General features: G+C 41.3%; 1 non-coding gene across 1 annotated transcript; it reads left to right on the top strand.

The window, feature by feature from the left end:
- Positions 1–23204: 23204 nt before the first annotated feature.
- Positions 23205–23291, top strand: TRNAS-UGA (transfer RNA serine (anticodon UGA)). Its single transcript has one exon. It is a non-coding gene; the product is annotated as a tRNA-Ser (tRNA).
- The last annotated feature ends 273 nt before the right edge of the window (positions 23292–23564 follow it).

The following is a 23564-nucleotide window of genomic DNA, read 5'->3' as shown; positions in this document are numbered from 1 at the left end:
TTAGACAATACATGCTTACTTGTTGAATCAACCAAATACACACACCAATATTGCAACACCCTAATTGCCCTCATTAATCACTTGTCAATAATATAGAAATGCAGTGCTTGGTGGTGATCTCTAAACCCCAAGACTCTTCTTTCTCTTACTTACTCTTAATTACACTCTTTTGCTATTACTTAGTTTAATTTAGTTGCTCTTTAATCAACCAACCAACCAATTGTTTGATCACTCGACCTACTAGCCCTAATTGCGATTCCACAATCAACTCCGGCATTGCTCAATCCCCATAATCCCTTGGGATGATCCCTACTCACCCTTACTACGTTAGTAGTAGTGTTGGTAGTGGTTTTTATAAATTTAAACTTGACCCAAAAGGCTTTTCTTGAACCGCACATTCACTACATCAATTTTGGTGTGTAAGAAACGGCTTTTAGCACTCTCGTCCAACTATTATTATACTTTTGTGGCCAGTCTGTGGGCCCGATACTATGATATTCTCTATACTATTTCTATTCTATTATCTATGCATGCTATTTTTGGATGTCAGATTATTATATTGATATGTCTATTTATGATTGACTCTATTAGCAAGTATATCCCAGTGACTTCAGTGAGAGAGTGCTGCCCAAATTTTTTAGGACTATCCTTATTCCTCTCTCTTTTTATTTAATTTCCTATCCCACTTGCACTAACATACCCACTGTGCACCATTATTATCCCATTTGTTATCTGATGAGGTTTTATCCTAGTGCCATTTTTTCAGGGTCACAGTAAATCCCAAGTTTGGGGGGGTTATACCACCCACTTCGGATACTTATGTCCCGGCCATTCTTTACCATAGCTGCACTGTTATACTCTTTCCTCTTTATGTCATTCTCTTTGCACATTAAGGACACTGTGCCAATTAAGTTTGGGGGTAATGTGTGTTATTTGTAGTGTTTATTTTCAATTCAACATTTTGAGCATGACTTGTGTATTTGAGGGATTTTCTATGATTAGGTCCATGTGATTTTGATCTTTTAAGGATTATATTACTTAGAATTTAAAAATTCCTTGACTTGAAAGTCCAATACTTTTTGTATGCCTTGTGGATGCCATTTAGGAGTAAAGTTTTTGAAAGATTGATATATTGATTGCATTTGTGATCCACATCATCCTAATTTTGTGATTGTTTTGAGATTCACTCTAGGATTCTACACTAGCATAGGCTCACTAGCATTCATTTGTGGGGTACATGCTTTGTTGATTATTGAATTGGTTATATCCCAATTGAGTCATTAGTGCATTGAAAGCTTTCATTCTTAATAAAGGTGGATAACAACCCCTTTTCACTAAGTAACCGGGATTCTAGCCTTATCAAACACTGAATTTCTCGCACCGAAAGGTGGATGGCCTAAACTCTAGGTTAATAACTTGATACAATAAAAAAGAAAAAAAAAGTTGCAAAAGCAATAAATAAAAAAGTGAAGACTTCTCTTAAAAGGTGAGGAGTGCGAAATGATTAGATGGAGGTTGTTTTGATTTGTTGCCTAGTTAATTTGAGCTTATAAATCCTTAGAGGTGTTTTAACACCTAGTGCCCTAAAGCCGTCTGGTTTAGGAGTCATTGACCTAATAATCGACCTAATGAATCGCTAGAAAGCTTAATAGATAAAGACATTGCACTATGCTTCCATCTTTAATCCTTAGGGATAGAAAAAAAAAAAATATATATATATATATATATTGAGTGAAAAGAATAAGAACACCTAGTTGAATAAAGCTTTAATAAAAGGTCTACTCTTTGTCTTGATGATCGATACTAGATTTGTGTGCTAGTTTGAGGGTAAGGATGTGATCATTTCTTTAGTTGGCTTATATAGCAATATATTTGATGCCGGTTCACTTAAAAGGATTCTAGAGATGTTTTAATTTGCATGATCATTTTTTTGATGTGGGGACGACCATACTTGTTTGGTAGATGTTGAGATTTTGGGAGATTGCTTAGAAATGGTTGAAAAATTGCATACTTGAGGTAGTTTTCTCCTAAGGCTTATTTGCAATATTGGTGCCTCTTTTGTGAGAATGAGCTTAATATTTGTGGGTATCATTTCTGAAAACCCTCACGAGACTTCACTCGTCTACTAGGGGTTTAAAAGGCTTGTTGCATGCGCTAAATGCAATCATGTTCCCTACGAAAGTGGCGTTATCCATTTATTATTTTCTAGTTCATAGTTGTTTAGTTGTTCATTTCATTCCTTTACTTTGTAGTTCATTGCTAGGGACTAGCAATATTTAAGTTTGGGGGTGTGATGAGCGCTGAAAAGTACGCATTTAGACCCTTTAAGCTTGGGTATTCTAGACCTTATCCTATCTTATTTTTCCATTTTAGTCTAATTTTATGTTATTTCCCTTTTCAGGCACTTATTACCAAAATAAGTTAATCTAGCTGAATTAGAGCATAAAAGATGCAATCTAAAGCTTTGTGGAAAAAAAGGAGCAAAATGGAAGCAAAGTAGTGGAAAAGAATCTTCAATCGATCAGACCAAGCTTCGATCGATCTCACAGTAATCATTCCAACCATGCCAAGATGGATCGAGCCTCTTGTCCTTATCCTCAGAAAATTCCCATCTTCGATCGATCCAACATTACTTCGATCGATCGGACTTCTTTGATCTTATCCCCACTTACCACTTTTGTCATTTTCCCAAAATATCCCAAAAATATCTCAGAATTGTTTTTATTCCAAAAAGGCGCCGCCATGGTTCGATCGATCTGACCACCCTTGTGATCAATCGAACCTCCTCAAGTGCGAGAAAAATAGAGTTCCAGCCAATTAAAAGGTGTGCTTATGGTACAATCATTTAGAGGTCCTAATGCATGAGGTCTGACCATTGGGTGTGACACTTGAGCTACCTATATAAGGATTTTGAGCTATTTTTACACATATACAATCTTAGGGAAAGGAACTAAATACACAAGAGAGGTTGGAGGAGTCTAGAGATTAGAGAGACACACATCATTTGGGAGTTCTTCCATTCATCTAGGGTTTCAATCAAGGAGAATAAGATCATTCATACCATGGAGATGGCCTTTGAGGGTTGGATGACTACATCAATGAGTAGCTAAACCATTCTCTTGGGGCTAGAGATAGCCCTAAACATGCCTCCTAGACTTTGATGTTTTGTATTTTGAGGGGATTTGTATTGTAATTCTTGTCTTGACATTTGATTTATATATGAATCTTGTTTCTACAATGATTTGTGTGGTTTAATGCTTCTAATTGATCATTTCATTCTATTCATGTGTCTATGTATGCTAGAAAAGATGTTCATGTGTTTATCTCTAGGTTTTATGATATTGATGCATGTCTATGTGTGTTGATGCTACGAATCTAGTGATTGTTAAGGCATGGTGCTTTAATGGAATACTCTTGTGGTTTGTTTGATGGTTTACACTCGTTTCTTGATGGATTGTGCCTATTTCTTAGTTTAGCTAGTTTAATTTTCATGTCCCTAACTTAGTTGTAGTATAGTTGCCATACTTTTTTAGATGGGAGGAAAATCCATGTGACCGGTCAGAGGCTGCACTACCGTCAAGTTTGGAGAGTGTGCATTAAGGCGAGGGCCAAGAGTTTTACATTTATAGAAGCCACTACTACATTTCACTATAAATATAGCTAGAGCGAGTAGGGATCATCCCAAGGGATTGTGAGGATCGAATAAGGTTATGGAATTGCTATTAGGGCTAGTAGGTCGAGTGATCAAACAATTGATTGGTTGGTTAATTAGACTAGAGAGCAACTAAATTAAACTAAGTGATAACAAAAGAATGCAATTAGGAGTAAGTAAGAAAGAAAAGAATCTTGGGGTTTAGAGATCACCACCAAGCAATGCTTTTCTGTACCCTTTAACAAGTGACCAATGAGGGTAATATATGTTGCAATATTGGTGTGTGTGTGTGTGTTTGGTTGATTCAACAAGCAAAGATGACTAGTTAAGCATGTATTGTCTAAACATCATGTGAAAGACATAATATATCTAAGCAATGAAGCATATATTGTCTAAATAACATGTGAAAAGCATAATAGATCAAAACAAGTCATTAATCCTTTCATTAAGCCCACAATCCAAATACACCACAAGGTTAGAGACATATGCTACTTGCATTAAAAAGCATAGATCATCAAACAACAAACACTGTGACGACCCTAGATTTTTCAACCCAGTGTGTCCTGTGATGAACCAAAAGAATGACCCGATAAGGGATCCAAAATGCGAAAACGAAGGAAACTAAGTGGCTACTAGAGATGTACGTCATCCCTAAGGCATCCAAATGACTCCCCATGGCATGATCAAATTGCATTATATGCTATTGTGTAATGATATAAACATACACGCAAGTGTAAAATGGTATTTTAAACATGCTACAATGGCCCATGGCCTTATTACAACTCATTTACAACATTTAACATGTCAGACCTCCAAGTTAGAAAAATTATATTTCATAGAAAAATCATGAACATTCTAACACTTGCATGTGAACAAGAATGTTTCTAAAGACGCTCAACTCAACAAATCACCCAAGCAATTGCAATCTCCAATCTTGTATCCTGTACCTGAAATATGCCCCAGTATCGTAGAGGTGAGTAACACAAAGCTACTCGTAGGAAATGAGCATGCATCGACCTACGTTTTACAAGTGTACATAATTTAATCATTGTGATTCATTCCACCTAACGTCTATGTCAAAGATGAGACTCAAGGAGCATCTTAGCTACCTAAGATCATTTCTAGTATAAAACACATCCTTTATGCAATTTCAACAACACAAGAGTATGTTACACATAGCAACAAGATATAACATGCTTACACAAAGCAACTAGATAAAAACATGCTTACACAAAACAACTAAATATAGATTGTCATAGTTATCAACTTGAAATCTAAATGCTAAATCAACTAAATACAGCAATTTAGTATGGATGTACTTAACAACATCAAATCGCCAATAACCAAAACCACAGTCACAATATAAACATGATTGATAACTTGGAATTGAATGTGAAAACAAATAGTAGAAGACTTGGACATCACGTCTCGGACTAAACCAAGAACAAATTGGTTATTCCAGGCATTAACCTGCTGGGAAGACCACCCTAGTGCGCACTATCTCAACTGGGGATAACTCATACCTCCCGCACTAAAGCCGAACTTTAGTCATATCATAGTAACAATGTCCCAAAACTCCAAATTAATCAAATAAGTTCAAAACTTATACGTAATTTATATAATGCACTAAGTCACCTTCCATGCATAAGTAGATTGTATCCACACAACACATGCTCTAAATCCACAACTACCATAGGATGACAATGTCAAATCTTCAAAGTGCGATTCGTTACACTTTATAACAATATAATCCAATATTGAACATATAAACTCATAAATTCATTATAAGTCAAAAGTCATGATTTAAACATACTATCAATGTCAAATACATGAGTTAATCAATAATACTATAGAAACGGAATTTAATCTATAAACTAATTAAATTCCCTAGGTTTCAAATCTCAATCAAATGGCCTCCAATTAATACATGATAAACAATATAGCATGGTCATTACATACACCACATCAAAACTCGATTAGGCCATAAGAACAATAAAGTGGAATTTAATTAAATCATGATAATCAAATCCCTAACTTCTAAAACAATATTAAATGGTTCCAAATTAACATATGCTAGAATATAAGTCATAGTTATCACAAATATCAAGTTAAACACTTAATTAGGCCAATGGAACCCTTAATTAGATTTTAATTAATCATTTTAATTAAAATCTCTAGATTTTCATACTTGTCCAAATGCTCTCAAATTAAAGTATGTTAAACAACATGCCAAGACATAATTTAAAAGCATATCACAAGTCAATTTCATGCAAGGTACGGCCATGTGATTTAATCTTTCACAAAAGATAAATATTAAATAAAATATGTAATTTTTATTCAATCAATACCAATTTAATATATGTTAACAAATATATTAAAACATGATTTTCTAGCATGCCACAATTCAAATCAAAGTTATATATCATCATGAATTTTAAATCTTATACAAAGAAATAAAAATTACTAAATTTCTAAATTTGATACAAGGCATACATATAAGTTGTATAATCATGCTAAACACTCAATACAACACACACAAAAGCCTAAAACATTCCCTACCTCAATTTGAGATTAAAATCTCAAAAGCCATCAAAATGGAACTGCTCCGAATCCGACGAAACTACTAGGTTTTGTCGGGGACAACGCTGTGAACATGATAAGCGCCGAATAATGTATATTCAAGCGCCCTAAATTACATTAACAAAGTCCAGTTATTAATTATTTTATGTAGATTAACTCCAATTCTATGTTTTTATGCATTTTCAGGTTCATTGGCCAAAATGGAACAAGAATAAGGCCTTGTGGAATCTTGAGCAACAAAAGGTGCCAATGCTGAATTCTGGCAGCAGTAGAGCCTGGTCTTTGCTTGCCATTTTGACCTTCCAAACTCGAGAACTGGACTTCCCTCATAACATGAAAGATTTAGAGCTCTGAATCAGCTTTCCAAATCTTCAAGTGGTTCATCATTCGGAGTTCGGAGCAGAGAGTTATGATCTTCACAACAGAGGTGCGCAGAACTGCCTGGCAGCACTGATGTACTGCCTTTCTCCCCATTTTCGACCAACCAGACTTGAGATTTGGGTCTTCATCAAAACATGAAGTTTTTAAAGCACTGAATCAGCTCTCCAAAGCTTCAAACAGATCATCATTCGGAGTTCGGGGCACAAAGTTATAGCAGTTTTCCCAAAATAGGTCAGCACTGAGCAAGAGGAGCATGTTGCACATTGCACTAAGTTAGAGCGCTCGAAGTCACCAAGCGTGTGCTCGAAAATCAGGCAGAATGCCCTTCGGAAATGGCTCATTTCAGCCCACTTGCACATTGGTTTCCTCAATGCCATCTTCCTTCTTTATGAAGTGGTTGGAGGTGTTCCTTGGAGGAGAGGGGGTATGGTTGGAGCATAAAAGGCTACCCAAAGGCCACATATATCATTAAGCTTTATCTTGAGCAAGAGAAAGGGGAGAGAAGAGAGCAAGGAGAAGGGTGTTCTTGAGTGCTACAGTAGGAGCTCGAAAATGGAGATGAGGATGATGCTTCTTCCTTCTTCTAGCTCACCAATGGGTAACTAAACCTCATCTAGGGAGGTGATGAAACCCCTCCCTTGTAAGCATGTGTTAGTATAGTTTATTTTTGGGGATTACAATGTATTTTTGATAGTCTTTCCATGGTCAAGAGCCTCATTTTTGTTGTAATGAATGTTGAATGTTTTAAATGATTATTGTGAGTTATTCATCTTGTCTTGGATGGTTGCTTTCCTTAATCATATTGCTTGCACTTCCATGGTGACAATGGAAGTTAGATCATGGAATGGTTTTAATGGCATGGAGTTGGAGAACCTAGATAGTTCATGGCTTAGGGTTTCCCTTTGATGGGCTATACTTGTTTCTTAGCTTTATGTGCATTCACCATTTAAATTAGGGCTTGATAATCCTTGGCTTAGTAAGCATGTTCTAAGCTACATTTTAGTTTAGGTAGTTGATCATGTGAACCTTTGATGGTTTATCCTTGCCTTTCTAATTAAATGAACTTCTTAAGGATATTATAGCAACCTAGTATGGTTATGTATCATGACTATCATATATGTTGTTTTCCCCTTAAATTAATCTTAACCTAGCATGTGTATAGGGATGGAGGTGGATTCATTTCCCTAGCCTTCTTTACTTGTACTCACTCCCTTGAATTCTTGCAATTTATTGTTTTATGCACTTTTAATTTCCTAGCTTAAGTGACATCCAACAAAACCTCTATACACCCTTCATCATTCTAAGAATGATTCTAGACATTTAGGTTGTATTAGACTAGCGTAGTCCCTGTGGTTCGACTTACCCGACCAATAGCCCTATTTTACAATGATTCGTGCTATTGCGAAGGTTGATGTTAATTGACCAACCGATCAATTTTTGGCGCCGTTGTCGGGGACTGCAAACGGTTTAGCAACCAAAGTTTAGGGTTAATTTTAGTTTGATTGTGAATATTGTGTCTTGTGAATATTCCTTGTGTGTTTTGACCACCTTTGTGTTTTAAGTGTTGTAAGATTCTAGGGACTCGAAGCTCGCCGTGGGAATGCTAGCAAATTGTAAGTCTAGAGGACCCCAGGTAAGTCTCGTGACTTCTAGTTTCGAGTTGTGAATATTGTGCATGTGTTAAATTTAGTTTTAGTTTAGTTGTGAAGCCCTTGTTGAGGCTCTTATCCTGTTTAAATTTTGTGTTAAAGCATCGGTCCTTGTCGTGGCCATTTACATTTTCCGTCTTGATAATTGAGGAGAAAGGGAACATCATATGTGGAGTTGTGGTTGATGAATTGCTTTGTTGAGTATATGCTTTATTGTTGATGTTTGGTCATAGGTCACTTTCCTTACCCACAATCGATTCGCCCATTGATATCAATTCTCTTGAAAGAACTCTTAGACGGAACCTTAGGGAACCCACTCTTACAAGGGACCTTGAAACTGAATTCAATATAATGGGGGATAACGTAGGAAATCCGGGGAATGAAAGGGCTGAAATTCCTAATATCGAGCCAATGACTCTTAGAGATCATTTCATCCCTACCACCTATGCTTCTCCATCTTGCATAGTGATGCCAAACATCGATGCAGCTCAATATGAGATCAAGTCTAGTACCATTCAAATGCTTCCATCATTTCATGGCTTTGATAATGAAGATCCATACAAGCATCTTGATGAGTTCCTTGAAATCTGTTCAACCATCCGGTTGAGAGGTTTTCCGGACAATGCACTTCATCACCATCTCTTCCCATTCTCCCTAAAGGATAGGGCAAAATATTGGTTGAACTCCCTCGCTCCCAACTCTATTACTTCTTGGGCTCAATTGCAACAAGAATTTCTTAAGAAGTATTATCCGGTGAGTAAAACCAACCAAATGAGGCGTTCCATTCTAAGCTTTTCTCAAGTTGATGGAGAATAACTCCACGAGACTTGGGAAAGGTTGCAAGATCTTCTTCGGAAGTGTCCTCATCATTTGATCCCAAAATGGCAATTAGTGCAAGCTTTCTATGCCGGCTTGACCGAAACCCATAGATTCATGGTTGATTCTTCTTGTGGTGGGATGTTCATGTCCAAGAATGCGGATGAGGCTTGGACCTTACTTGAGAATTTGAGTGAAAATTCACTTCAACACAATTCTCGTAGGGCTCCGACCGCAACCACTCCAAACAACACCAACCCTTGTCAACCAAAGTCAATAAGGGAGGAATCATCTCAAGTGGATGCCATCGCTCATAAATTCTATCAATTGATGGCACCACATCTTCCTCCTTCATTGTCTCAAAATTCGGCAAGTTCAGTTTGTGCTTCATGTACTAGTCCATTCCATCTCTCGGAAGATTGCCCCACATCGGAGCAATTTCCTAGTCCCAACCAAGAGCAAGCTAATGCCATGTTCTCGCGGCCCGGGAACAATCCATATTCCAACACCTACAATCCGGGTTGGCGTGATCATCCGAATTTCTCATGGTGGCAACAAGCCCCACAGAATTCCCAATTCCAAAACCAAGGGCGGCAAAATCAGCCCTCTTCTCAATATCAAGGTAGACCTTTCCAAGCCTCTTCAAGCTACCGTCCTCCTTACAATCCAAATGTCTCCAATCAACCTCCTATGTGTCCAACTGACGAGATAGTAGCTGCAAACAAGCAAATGATGGAATCATTAAATAAGCAAATAATGGATGCCAACAAGTAACTCTTGACATCCTTGCAGCCTACTCTCCAAATGGTTCACTCTCATACTCAATCCATAGCTAATCTCGAAAATTAAGTGGGCCAAATAGCTAACTCGGTGAATCAATTGCTTCAAAAAGACAAGGGCAAGCTTCCTTCTCAACCTTTTGAAAATCCTAGAGGAATGCATGTGATTGACGAAACCCCTCCTCCGAGTGGGCCGACTCATGAACAAGTTCAAGCTATCACCACCCTTCGGAGTGGTAGAGTGGTGGACAACAAGGTCGATGGAGACAAAAGTGAAGAGGTTTCGCCGTTGAAAAATCCAAATTCAAGCTCTTCTAATCCAAATTCTTGTCCCAATACCATTCACGGATATCCCACACATGTCTCCCCAAATGTGGAAACTACTTATGAGCCAAAAGCTCCGTTTCCTCAACGTCTTCAAGAGTCGACACACTTTGGGAACAAGAATTGTAAAATTCAAGACATGTGGGAAGTCTTCAAGCAAGTGAAGATTAACTTGCCCCTGTTGGATGCTATCAAGCAAATCCCCCCCTATGCAAAATTTCTCAAAGATTTGTGCACTCAAAAGCGCACTTCTAAAAATCATTTGCCAAAAAAAGTGAGGTTGACTGAAAATGTTAGTGCTATTATTCAGCACAGCACTCCCCCGAAGTATAAGGATCCGGGTGCCCCCACAATCTCTTGCGTCATTGGTGACAGCAAAATCGAGAGGGCCCTCCTTGACTTAGGAGCTAGTGTGAATTTAATTCCATACTCGGTCTACCTACAACTTGGTTTGGGCGATCTTAAGCCGACTTCCGTGGTTTTGCAACTTGCCGATAGATCGGTCAAGCATCCACGACGTATTCTTGAGGACGTCATCATCAAAGTGGACAAATTCTACTTCCCGGTAGATTTTGTGGTTCTTGATACAGAACCAGTCCATGACCCAAAAAAGCACATTCCCGTGATCCTTGGTAGACCATTTTTAGCTACGGCTAATGCATCAATTAATTGCCGAACCGGGGTGATGGACATTGCTTTTGGAAACATGCAAGTCAAACTCCACATCTTTCATGCAACTCAACATCCCTCCAATGAGGATGATTGTTTTCTTGTGGATGTCATTGATGAAGTGGTCGAAGAATCTCTCCCCTTCATCCTAAGCAAAGATCCCCTTGAAACTTGCATGTCTCATTTTGACTTCTCAAACTTTGATGTTGATCAAGCCATTCAAGAAGTCAATTCCTTGCTTGATATTAATGCTATCATGGATGTACCTCCTTGGAAAATTCCAAAAGAACCACTTCCCCAACTTTCCACCACTCCTCCGGTCCCATCATTGTTATCTCCGCCACAACTTGAGCTTAAGCCGCTCCCGGCCCATCTCAAGTATGTGTTCCTTGGTCCAAAGCAAACCCTTCCGGTCATTATTGCCTCGGACCTTCAAAAAGACCAAGAGACCAACCTTTTAGCGGTGCTCCAAGAGCATAAAGAAGCTATTGGTTGGACAGTGGCAGATTTGAAAGGAATTGACCCCTCCATTTGTATGCACCGCATTCATATGGAGGATGACGCAAAGCCTACTAGAGAGGTCCAGCGCCGGTTAAATCCAAACATGAAGGAAGTGGTCATGAAAGAGGTGATCAAATTGCTAGATGCGGGAATCATCTATCCTATCTCTGATAGCAAGTGGGTGAGCCCCACACAAGTTGTCCCCAAGAAATCCGGGCTCACCGTTGTTGAAAATTCAGCGGGCGAGCTCGTGCCACAACGAACCACCACCGGGTGGCGTGTGTGCATTGACTATCGTAAACTCAACTCATCAACTAGGAAGGATCATTTCCCGCTCCCATTTATTGATCAAATCCTAGAAAGGTTAGCCGGCCAAAGCTTCTATTGTTTTCTTGATGGTTATTCCGGCTATAACCAAGTGGCCATCGCCCCCCAAGATCAAGAGAAAACAACATTCACATGTCCCTTTGGTACTTTTGCCTATCGACGCATGCCTTTTGGTCTATGCAATGCACCGGCAACGTTCCAAAGGTGCATGATGTCCATATTCTCCGATATGGTTGAAAGGTTCTTGGAAGTTTTCATGGATGACTTTTCCGTATTTGGCTCCTCCTTTGACTCGTGTCTCAAAAATTTATCTCTTGTGCTCCAAAGATGCAAAGAGACGAATCTCATTCTAAGTTGGGAGAAAAGCCACTTTATGGTCCAAGAAGGCATTGTTTTAGGACATGTCATTTCTAAGCGGGGAATCGAGGTAGACAAGGCAAAAGTTGAGTTAATCTCTAATCTTCCTCCTCCGAATTCCGTCCGTCAAATCCGTTCTTTTCTTGGCCATGCCGGATTCTATCGTCGCTTCATCAAAGATTTTAGCAAAATCTCACGGCCCTTGTGTAATCTCTTAGCCAAGGATGTTCCGTTCAATTTTGATAACGCTTGCATGGAAGCTTTCATCAAACTTCGCATTCTCCTCTCCTCTGCCCCGATCATGAAACCCCCTAATTGGTCTCTTCCCTTTGAGATCATGTGTGATGCATCCGACTATGCATTAGGGGCGGTTTTGGGCCAACGTGTGGATAAACTTCCGCATGTCATTTATTATGCTAGCAAAACTCTCTGCGATGCCCAATTGAACTACACCACCACTGAAAAAGAATTGCTAGCTGTGGTGTACGCCTTGGATAAATTTCGCTCCTATCTTCTTGGCTCCAAGGTCATCGTCTTTTCAGATCATGCCGCTCTTAGGCATTTGTTAGCGAAAAAAGAGACAAAACCCCGCTTAATTCGATGGATCCTCTTACTTCAAGAGTTTGACATTGACATCCGGGACAAAAAAGGGACCGACAATGTTGTCGCCGATCATCTCTCTCGCTTACTTATTGAGAAATCTTCAGAATTTGCAGCCATCCGCGATTCTTTTCCGGATGAGCAACTTCTTCAAGTTTCACATTCTACTCTTCCGTGGTTTGCAGATATTGTCAATTATCTTGCGGTTGGCAAAATTCCAGCTCATTGGTCCAAACAAGAGAGGGACCGGTTTTTCTCCCAAGTCAAGCATTTCTTTTGGGAAGATCCGGAATTATTCAAGTATTGCCCGGACCAAATCATCCGGCGATGTATTCCTGAAACCGAGGCCACAAGCATTTTAAATTTTTGCCATACTCTTGCTTGTGGAGGCCATTTCAGTGCCAAAAAGACCGCTAACAAAATCCTTCAAAGCGGATTCTTTTGGCCTACCTTGTTCCGGGATGCATACAATTTTTGCAAATCGTGTGAACGATGTCAAAAACTTGGATCCATGTCCCGAAGAGACATGATGCCCCTCACCAACATTTTAATTGTTGAAATTTTTGATGTGTGGGGGATTGACTTCATGGGACCATTTCCATCTTCTTATGGCTATGAGTACATCCTTGTAGCGGTGGATTATGTGTCTAAATGGGTTGAAGCCGCGGCTACCAAAACCGATGATCATAAAGTCGTGATCCATTTCATTCAATCTCACATCTTTAGTCGTTTTGGTACACCCCGAGCAATCATTAGTGATGGCGGATCTCATTTCCGAAATCGTTATCTCAAATCCGTCCTTGCTAAGTATTCAGTCATTCATAAGGTTGCTACACCTTACCACCCTCAAACGAGTGGTCAAGTAGAGATTTCTAACCGGGAGATTAAGCACATTCTAGAAAAAACGGTTAGACCGGATCGCAAAGATTGGTCATTACGGCTAAACGATGCACTTTGGGCTTACCGGACAGCTTATAAGACACCCATTGGCATGTCACCATATCGACTTGTCTTTGGCAAAGCATGTCATCTCCCGGTAGAATTAGAGCACCGTGCTTATTGGGCCGTAAAAAGGTTCAATTTTGATCTCAAACAAGCCGGCTCTAATCGTGCGTTGCAATTAAATGAACTTGAGGAATTGCGTAATGACGCGTATGAAAATGCAAAAATTTACAAGGCAAAGACTAAAGCTTTTCATGACAAACACATCGTCAAAAAGTCTTTTGCCCCGGGACAAAAGGTCTGGCTTTTCAATTCCCGCTTGAAGCTCTTTCTCGGTAAACTCCGGTCAAGATGGGATGGTCCATACATTGTCACTACCGTCTTTCCTCATGGAGCAATCGAACTTCATGATCCTGCAAGTGGATCACTCTTCAAGGTAAATGGCCAAAGGCTTAAGCCTTGCATTGACAGCACAATTCTAACCCGAAAAGTTGAGGAAGTCCCCTTGACGGATCCCATTTATGAGGAATAGTGCCTGCTCTAGCTTGGTCTAGCTATCGACATTAAATTTAGCAAAGCAAGGGAAGAAATTCTTTCGATGTTCCAAGCTTCCCTACCTTCTCAAATTGCTCGTGCCTTGAAATTTTCTGGGAAATGGTTTCGAAAAGCCAAAAATTTGATTTTTCTGAAATGGTCTTCAGTTGTGTTCCGCAATTTTAGACCGGCTTCTTAGACCTTCTCAACTCTTGTTTTCATTCCCGAAAGTTTCCGGCTCTATCAGGCAATTTTCTCGGACTTTCAACATGGCACTCACATGCATAACCTCTCATCTTCAATGCATTGTTGAAATGTTCTTAATCTCATCCATGCATTGAAGAGATGTTCCAAAGTTTGAAAATTTTCTCAAAATCATCCACGCATTGTGTGAGGTTGCAAAAGTTAGGAAATCTTCTTGAAATCATCCATGCACTCATTGAAAAAAAAAAAAAAAAAAAAAAAAAAAAAAAAATTTGCACAATTTCAAAATTTTTCTAAATTTTCCATGCTGTAAAAAAAAATTTGCACAGTTTGAAGCATTTTCCAAATTTTCCATGCATTGCATGAAGTTGCCAAGTTCTTGATTTCCATCCATGCATTGGTTTGGAAAAATGCATGCAAGGTCTGAAAATCCATCTATGTATTACTTGGCCTTAGGTGCAGCAGTTGCAAAAATTTTTCCATCTAGTTTGCATAATGTTGCTCACATTGCCAATTCCATCTCCATGTTGCCTAATGAGCTCACTGCCTCATTTTCGAGCCCTCTCAAGTTCCTTTGGAGTGCTCGCAGCCACCTCCCAGCAAACCCGAACTCTCTGGCTTCATTTCGAGCAATCTAAACTCCAATTTGGAGTGCTCGACCTTGTTTGATTTTTAAACCCCAAAGCTGCTGAGGCTACTGGTCCCAATTCGAGCACTCTACTTCCATGCTTAGAGTGCTCGACCACTTCTCCCAACACAACTTCATGACCTGTATCAACCCTCACCATCTCTCTCTCTCTCGGCAACTTCAAGCTCCCTCAACTCACCACCATTCAAAACCCACCAACCATGCCAACCCTCACCACCCACCAACTCGGCTTCGATCTAACAAACCACTCCATCCCACACTCACATCCACCTCTCTGTTTGTTTTTCGAGCACTCGAAGCCAATCTTCGAGTGCTTGCAGCTGCATTCAGCTTTCAGCTCACTCAATCCCAAGCCCTCGCAGCCATCCCATGCAAACCACACCCTGTATGCAAGCTTCGCAACTCATCATCCACACCATCCCAACTCTCTGCAACCCACTTCTCAACTCACCCATGCTTGCACCACCTCACCACCTCGCACACATAGAACCATGCAACCATGCATACATCAACTCAAACCTCAACTCCTATCTCTCTCCTCAACCCAACGCACCCAACCAACCTTCCAACTTTCTCTCTCTCGGCAACTACACCCACCACCACCCCTCACCTCCATCAACCCACCCCAACCCTCACCTTCTCACTCTCGGCATTCCCACTCTACCTCCCTCATTTTTCTCACCACCCAACCATCTACACCATGCACCATACCTACCCCCACATCCAAACCCACCATCTCTCTCTCTCTCTAAACGACCATCACCACCCTGCATGCATGCATGCACGTCCATGCATGCATGCCACCCCTCACACCCTCACCAACCATAACCACCTTCCATGCAACACCCTCACCACCCCTCACCCTTCCCTGCCACCCACTCCATGCATCCCTCTCACCAAACCTCTCACCTCCCCACCCAGCTCACCACCCTATGCCGAACCCACCCAGCTCACCACCCTTGCATGCATGCACGCCCATGCATGCATGCCAACCCTCTCACCAAACCTCTCACCAAACATCTCACCTCCCCACCCAACCAATCCCACCACCCCTCCACCTTCCATCAACCCTCACACTGCTCAACTTTCAAGCACTCGAAGACCAAGCTCCGAGTGCTCAAACTCCTCCTTCCCACACCCTATGCCAAACCCAACTCTCTGCCCCCATTTCGAGCACTCGAAGTGGGCCTTCGAGTGCTCGAACCAAGCTCTCTTTTCTCTCTTTTAAAACCCATTCTCTCCCTCGCAGCTCCATCTCCCTCTCAACCCACAAAACCACCACCAACCCCTCTTCCACCTCACAACCAACCTTCCTATCTCTCGGCTCCTCCCTTTCCCCACACCAACCAACCAACCTCCCCACTCCACCTCCCTCTCAACCCATCAAACTCCCACACCCTCACCCCCTCACACCACCTTTCTCTCGGCACACCACCCACCAACCCCTCCATGCACCAAATGCATGCCACCACCTCCTCTCTCTACCCACAACACCCAATCCATCTCTCATCCACCACCAGCCCACCCACATTGCCACCACCCCTACATCTCTGCAGTTCCCCTTTCATATTCTGTCCCAAGGTATGTGAGCTTCCTTTTTTTTTTTTTTTTTTCTTTTCCTTGTCTTTATTTCATCATAAGGAGGATGGGATTGCATGTCGGTGATTTTGTTGATGCTTGGGTTGCTTGTTGTTGATGTTGCTCTATGCTAGAGCTTGTTATCTTGCAAAAATTTTTTGGGTTTGCTCCTCCATCCCACTCACTTCCATCTTCTCCTTTTTGTGGTGCACGCCAGGTGTTCGCTGAAATTCCTCAACCAAGTCCACCTCTCTAAATGTCTCGTGCCGGTCCTTCTCGCCCTCCTCGACCCTCTTCAGGTGCCCGTGCTGTCACTCGTGAGCGACCACGTGATCCTTGGGATCGTAAACAACTCAACTACGAACTCTCATTTCCGCTCACGGATGCCTTTGACATTCTACCCACAACTTCGTGGGCTGTCGCCGAATTGACTAACCGGCGTCTGCAACACATTTGCGCACCCCTTGCCAGGGTTGCCTACCCCCGTGTAGTGCGCCTCTTCTACCAGAATCTCCAGTGCCCTGAAGAGCCACCCATTTCTCTCACTACATCCATTGATGGCACCGCCTATACTTTCACTATGACCGACATCATTCAGGTTTCTGGTTGCCCCATTGAGTGCCCCGATGACATTGTCAATCGTGAGAATCTCCCTTTATATGAGGAGCCGGATACATTAACTGTGGCGCAGATTGCCGCTGCCATTTGCCCTATTGACGATCCTACTCGGCCCCGGTCTTTTATCCGCAAGACCAATCTTCCGGAACGCCTATGGTTCATTGACACTGTCTTCAAGCACAATGTTTGCCCTTTGGTGCACAGCACCGAGCGTCGGGGCCTCTTTCTGCAAGCCTTATATGCCATGGACCAAGGCCAATGGTTCTCCATCCCAGAGCTCATTTGGTCCACCTTTATGAAGTTTTGGCATGATGCTCATAATGCACGGGCTCCGCGAGTTGAAAATCGGAAATTGCCTTTGCCGTTTTTCATCACTCGACTCCTTCAACACAAGGGTTTCGTTGTTCCTCCCCACGAACCAAAAGGCGACAAAATTAAAATTTTTACCCAGCGCCGGTGGATCAATGTTCTGAGCCATTCTAGTACCCCTCCGCCTCCGCCCCCCCTGTTCATCCACGCTCCACCTCCTCCTCCTTCAGAGGCAGTTTCCACCGCCGCAGCCACTGCGCGGGTAGAGCCTTCGGTCGACTCTCACCAGGACCAGGCTTTCATCCGGGCTTCCATTGCCGGTATTCATGCGCGACTCGATCGTTTTGAGCATTCTTTGTCCGCATGCACTCAGGTTCTGTGTGAGTCTTCTTCACGTGCTGAAGAAGATCGTCGTCTTGCTGCTGAAGACCGCCGTGTCGCTGCTGAGGACCGTCGTTTGGCTTTCGCTGAACGGCGTAAGACTCAATCTCTCCTCCATTCCATCCTCGCCCGTTTACCTTCTGGCCAGTAGCTTGTTGCGCGTGTGGACCTTCTCTTTTGTTTCATCTGTAACTATTTCTCTTGTATATTTTGTTTTCCTTTTAAACTGTAAGAATTTGCTATGTATAGGTTGCTCTGGTCGACATGATCCCTGTACAGTTCTTTTTGTCATCATGTAAACTCTTTTTGCAATGCAAGTTCTTTATCTTCTGTTAACTTTCGATACATTCGTTTTCTGTCTTTATGCTTGTGCTATTAATGTGTTTGTGGTTGTTTCTTTTGGTTCTTCATATTGCTTTCCAGGTTGCGCAGTCCAGTTCAAGTTTGGGGGTTTTTGTCTCAAAATGCCGTTCCCTCCCCTTGGGTATTGTTGTTCCTTTTATCCTCGTTGTCATTTTTGTTTCTAACTTGCATCCATGTCCCACATTGAGGACACTGTGTCGTTTAAGTTTGGGGGTGCATCAAGCATTCTTGGCATATTTTTTTTCGTTCCATAATTTTTGCTAAGCAATGATAGTATAACTTGACACTTGTCGGAGATGAAACATATGTTTAATATCTTGTGTATAGAGGCAATTGAAAAATTTTGAAAATAAAGAAAACTTTGAGTTGAAATGATCATGTAAATACAATGTAGTCTGTATAAATGCCTCAATTAGATTCTTGCTGGATTTACACTCTTATAAGCTTCACAATGCACAGATGCACATTGGAAACTTAACTGTGAGGCATGCAACTTGATTGACCTTGACCTTGGCCTAGTTAATCTGATTTGATGAACCTGATAGATGGATACCTTTGGCATGTATATTCAAAAAAAAAAAAAAAAAAATGACCAGTTGACGTTCGTAGCCTTTCCAACTCGAGCTATTAAGCCCTAGGAGTGTCTCTACACTTAGCACCCTAAAGCCATCTGGTTTGGGAGTTGTTGGCCTAACGCTTGCTACAAGGGTTGGTTAGAAAGCTTAAGGGACTTAAACATTGCACGGTCATTCAAAAAAAAAATTAAACTAGTAATAAACATGGTTCGTTGGAGTTCGTAGCCTTTCCAACTCGAGCTATTAAGCCCTATGGAGTGTCTCTACACTTAGCACCCTAAAGCCATCTGGTTTGGGAGTTGTTGGCCTAACGCTTGCTACAAGGGTTGGTTAGAAAGCTTAAGGGACTTCAGCATTGCACAACCATTCTATGTTTCGCTTATGTGTTGAAATAAATTGTTAACAAGCAACAAAAGCTGTCTTGAAAATAAAATCATGCCTTAGGAACTTCATGTAAAAGGGAATTCATTGACTTGAAAACTTGTGCCTTGGAATTGGAAAAGAAAGTAAAAGCCGCATGTTGAGAATCCAATTCACTTTCACTGAAGCTAGAGTTGATTTCCATTCAAGAGATGATAATTGAGTTATTTATATAGACTTTGATGTTGATGCATGTATGTAGAAAAGTATTTAGCCAATTTTTGTATCAATGCTTCATATATGCAAGGTAGTTTTCCCAATGACCCCATCTCCAGTTTTTGTCTGTTTCAAGTTGTATTTGAGCTATGTTTCTATCTCATTTTACCATGGAGGATATTTTTGTAGTAGCATGCCCATGGTTGTCTTTTCTTTATGTTTTTCATTGTAGTTTTGCTAAGGGACTAGCAAAATGTAAGTTTGGGGGTGGGATAAGCGCCGAATAATGTATATTCAAGCGCCCTAAATTACATTAACAAAGTCCAGTTATTAATTATTTTATGTAGATTAACTCCAATTCTATGTTTTTATGCATTTTCAGGTTCATTGGCCAAAATGGAACAAGAATAAGGCCTTGTGGAATCTTGAGCAACAAAAGGTGCCAATGCTGAATTCTGGCAGCAGTAGAGCCTGGTCTTTGCTTGCCATTTTGACCTTCCAAACTCGAGAACTGGACTTCCCTCATAACATGAAAGATTTAGAGCTCTGAATCAGCTTTCCAAATCTTCAAGTGGTTCATCATTCGGAGTTCGGAGCAGAGAGTTATGATCTTCACAACAGAGGTGCGCAGAACTGCCTGGCAGCACTGATGTACTGCCTTTCTCCCCATTTTCGACCAACCAGACTTGAGATTTGGGTCTTCATCAAAACATGAAGTTTTTAAAGCACTGAATCAGCTCTCCAAAGCTTCAAACAGATCGTCATTCGGAGTTCGGGGCACAAAGTTATAGCAGTTTTCCCAAAATAGGTCAGCACTGAGCAAGAGGAGCATGTTGCACATTGCACTAAGTTAGAGCGCTCGAAGTCACCAAGCGTGTGCTCGAAAATCAGGCAGAATGCCCTTCGGAAATGGCTCATTTCAGCCCACTTGCACATTGGTTTCCTCAATGCCATCTTCCTTCTTTATGAAGTGGTTGGAGGTGTTCCTTGGAGGAGAGAGGGTATGGTTGGAGCATAAAAGGCTACCCAAAGGCCACATATATCATTAAGCTTTATCTTGAGCAAGAGAAAGGGGAGAGAAGAGAGCAAGGAGAAGGGTGTTCTTGAGTGCTACAGTAGGAGCTCGAAAATGGAGATGAGGATGATGCTTCTTCCTTCTTCTAGCTCACCAATGGGTAACTAAACCTCATCTAGGGAGGTGATGAAACCCCTCCCTTGTAAGCATGTGTTAGTATAGTTTATTTTTGGGGATTACAATGTATTTTTGATAGTCTTTCCATGGTCAAGAGCCTCATTTTTGTTGTAATGAATGTTGAATGTTTTAAATGATTATTGTGAGTTATTCATCTTGTCTTGGATGGTTGCTTTCCTTAATCATATTGCTTGCACTTCCATGGTGACAATGGAAGTTAGATCATGGAATGGTTTTAATGGCATGGAGTTGGAGAACCTAGATAGTTCATGGCTTAGGGTTTCCCTTTGATGGGCTATACTTGATTCTTAGCTTTATGTGCATTCACCATTTAAATTAGGGCTTGATAATCCTTGGCTTAGTAAGCATGTTCTAAGCTACATTTTAGTTTAGGTAGTTGATCATGTGAACCTTTGATGGTTTATCCTTGCCTTTCTAATTAAATGAACTTCTTAAGGATATTATAGCAACCTAGTATTGTTATGTATCATGACTATCATATATGTTGTTTTCCCCTTAAATTAATCTTAACCTAGCATGTGTATAGGGATGGAGGTGGATTCATTTCCCTAGCCTTCTTTACTTGTACTCACTCCCTTGAATTCTTGCAATTTATTGTTTTATGCACTTTTAATTTCCTAGCTTAAGTGACATCCAACAAAACCTCTATACACCCTTCATCATTCTAAGAATGATTCTAGACATTTAGGTTGTATTAGACTAGCGTAGTCCCTGTGGTTCGACTTACCCGACCAATAGCCCTATTTTACAATGATTCGTGCTATTGCGAAGGTTGATGTTAATTGACCAACCGATCAGGCTTCCCAAACACGAATGTTACGGCGGGAGGGTCACTTGGCTTCTGTAAGTTTCTTTCCATTTGCTGAGGGTGGATTTCGACTTCTAATGGCAGAACTGCTTCCATACCACTATATATTATCATATTATGATATTGGTTCAGAGTGATTACATGAATTCCAAAAGAATGGGTGAAAGTCTTATGCACGTGAGAGATTGTGATAGTTTGTTTGCTATCCAATTCTTCCTTAGCTCCTAAAATTCAGCTAAGAAATGGATTGTCTTTCCCTCAAAGCAAAGGGCAGTGAACGATCAAACCGAAAGAGGCGATCAAGCAGAACAGAATAGTACCTTCCACCTGAGCAGTCAGTTTGAGAATAAGAGAGGACTGAGTGTGGAATAAATTAAATGAAAAGGCAGAATGCTAGATGAATACCACACATGCAACTTTCCCTTTTCTTTCTTTTATTGATTCTTGTTCACGGGAAAGCAGGAGCCAAGTCCGATATTCTCAAAGGCAAGAACGGTCCGATTAGGTTTGGGCTTTGGTTTTGACATGGAATGCCTTCTTGCTCGCTCTCTTGCCACTTCTTGATCCCTACTTACAACCCCCATTGGCAAAGACACTTGCCTTCTATTATGCCGATTTGCTTCGTGCTTGACTGCCCTCTCCATTCCAGACTTTTCGGAAATCAAGGTTTCATCTTTTGCATGTGAATCCACTAGTGCCCCTATATAAGTCATTCTTACCCGCTTCTGGCCAAAAAAAAGAGCCCAAATCCTGAGAGTTGGGCGTGTCTGAAGACTATGCGCCTTCCATTCTCTGATTCGATGCTTTGACCTCAACTGCATTCTAGAGTCTGATTCTAGAAGCCCTTCACAGCAATCAAAGAGGATTGGTTTGGCCTAAACACACAGTACTCGAACAGGACTCGTAGTCGGCTCATTCCTTGCCGGGTAGGTACGCTCCAGCCTCTACTGCTGGTGAAGAAGATGCGGGCAAAGACGAAAAAGCGAGCTTTGCGCATTTCCCTAAGTTCAGGGATAAATTCTTAACAAATTAAGAAGACTTCCCTCTTTCTTTTATCTAGCTATGAACTTGTCTTGCATTTCATTCATAAGGCTTTCTTGGCCAGATATTGACCCGAACCTTATAGGGAATGCTCTTCTTTGCTTTGAAAAGCTTTCTGCAAATGAGGGGAGGGGCTCAGATACTAATATTCCGGGACCAGACTAAGAACTTTGAATATCCATTAGTAATGTAAAAGGAAGAAGTCAGAACAAAATTGGAGAGGAAAGAGATAACTCATAGCCAAGAAAATGTAAAGAGAAAGGCTGCTACTATATTACCGAAAAGGGTCTTACCGAGCATCGCCCTATGCCGACGCGGGAGAGTCTTGAGCAGCTTTCGAGCTTTAAGAAAGAGAATAGAAAAGGCCTTCAAAAAAGAGCGAGGGAGTGATGAAATAAATGCTCGTGAGCCGCCAAGTACCAGTCTCGCAACAGTATTGGCGCAAAATGACCGGTCCTTCACTTGCTGATCGTTCGCGAGTCGAACTCGCTCTCTTGCCATGCCTTTCACTCACTCGCTTCAGTCGGAGTCAGTCACTCTTTTTGTTTGGAAGATCATTCATTCTTCACTCTCTTGCTATTACCCACAGGGAGCGCAGCAACCAAGGTACATATTATCATATAGAAACAAGCGTATCGATTCGTACTACCGGAAAAGTTTTGCTAATCGGCGGGCAGGCAATAGAATCCGCCGATAGGCGCAAGCAAGCGTAGCGAATCACATAGAGAAGCCCCTACCTGCCAGCGCGCGGATAGATAGGGCGGGCGGAGCGCGAAGGGGATGGATGTCTGAGCGGTTGAAAGAGTCGGTCTTGAAAACCGAAGTATTGATAGGAATACCGGGGGTTCGAATCCCTCTCCATCCGCGAGGTCATAAGTTCTCTCTTGCGTTATCTATAGATAAGAAGGAATCGGATCGACTCGACTGAGATGATAGATTACATGGGTAGCTTGTGTGATTATTTAGTTAGGACTTTGTCTCCCTTTCATTATCTTCCGCCCTATTCTAATTGTATAGGTTGGGGAAGAGCCGCCGGGTGGATTATGGGAGCTAAGTCGAAGATCTCGGTGGTCTTGTGAGTGGTTGATAAACAGCGATTGCAGTTTTATTTAGGAAGTCCCATAGCTGTGAGGCTTAA

This window comes from Cornus florida, unplaced genomic scaffold, assembly GCF_030987335.1.
Source record: "Cornus florida cultivar Cherokee Brave unplaced genomic scaffold, ASM3098733v1 CherokeeBrave_3.0.0_Hap2_Chr06, whole genome shotgun sequence".
NCBI lineage: Eukaryota > Viridiplantae > Streptophyta > Magnoliopsida > Cornales > Cornaceae > Cornus > Cornus florida.
Note: the sequence above shows the minus strand (reverse complement) of the source record. Positions and strands in the feature narration are given on the sequence as shown.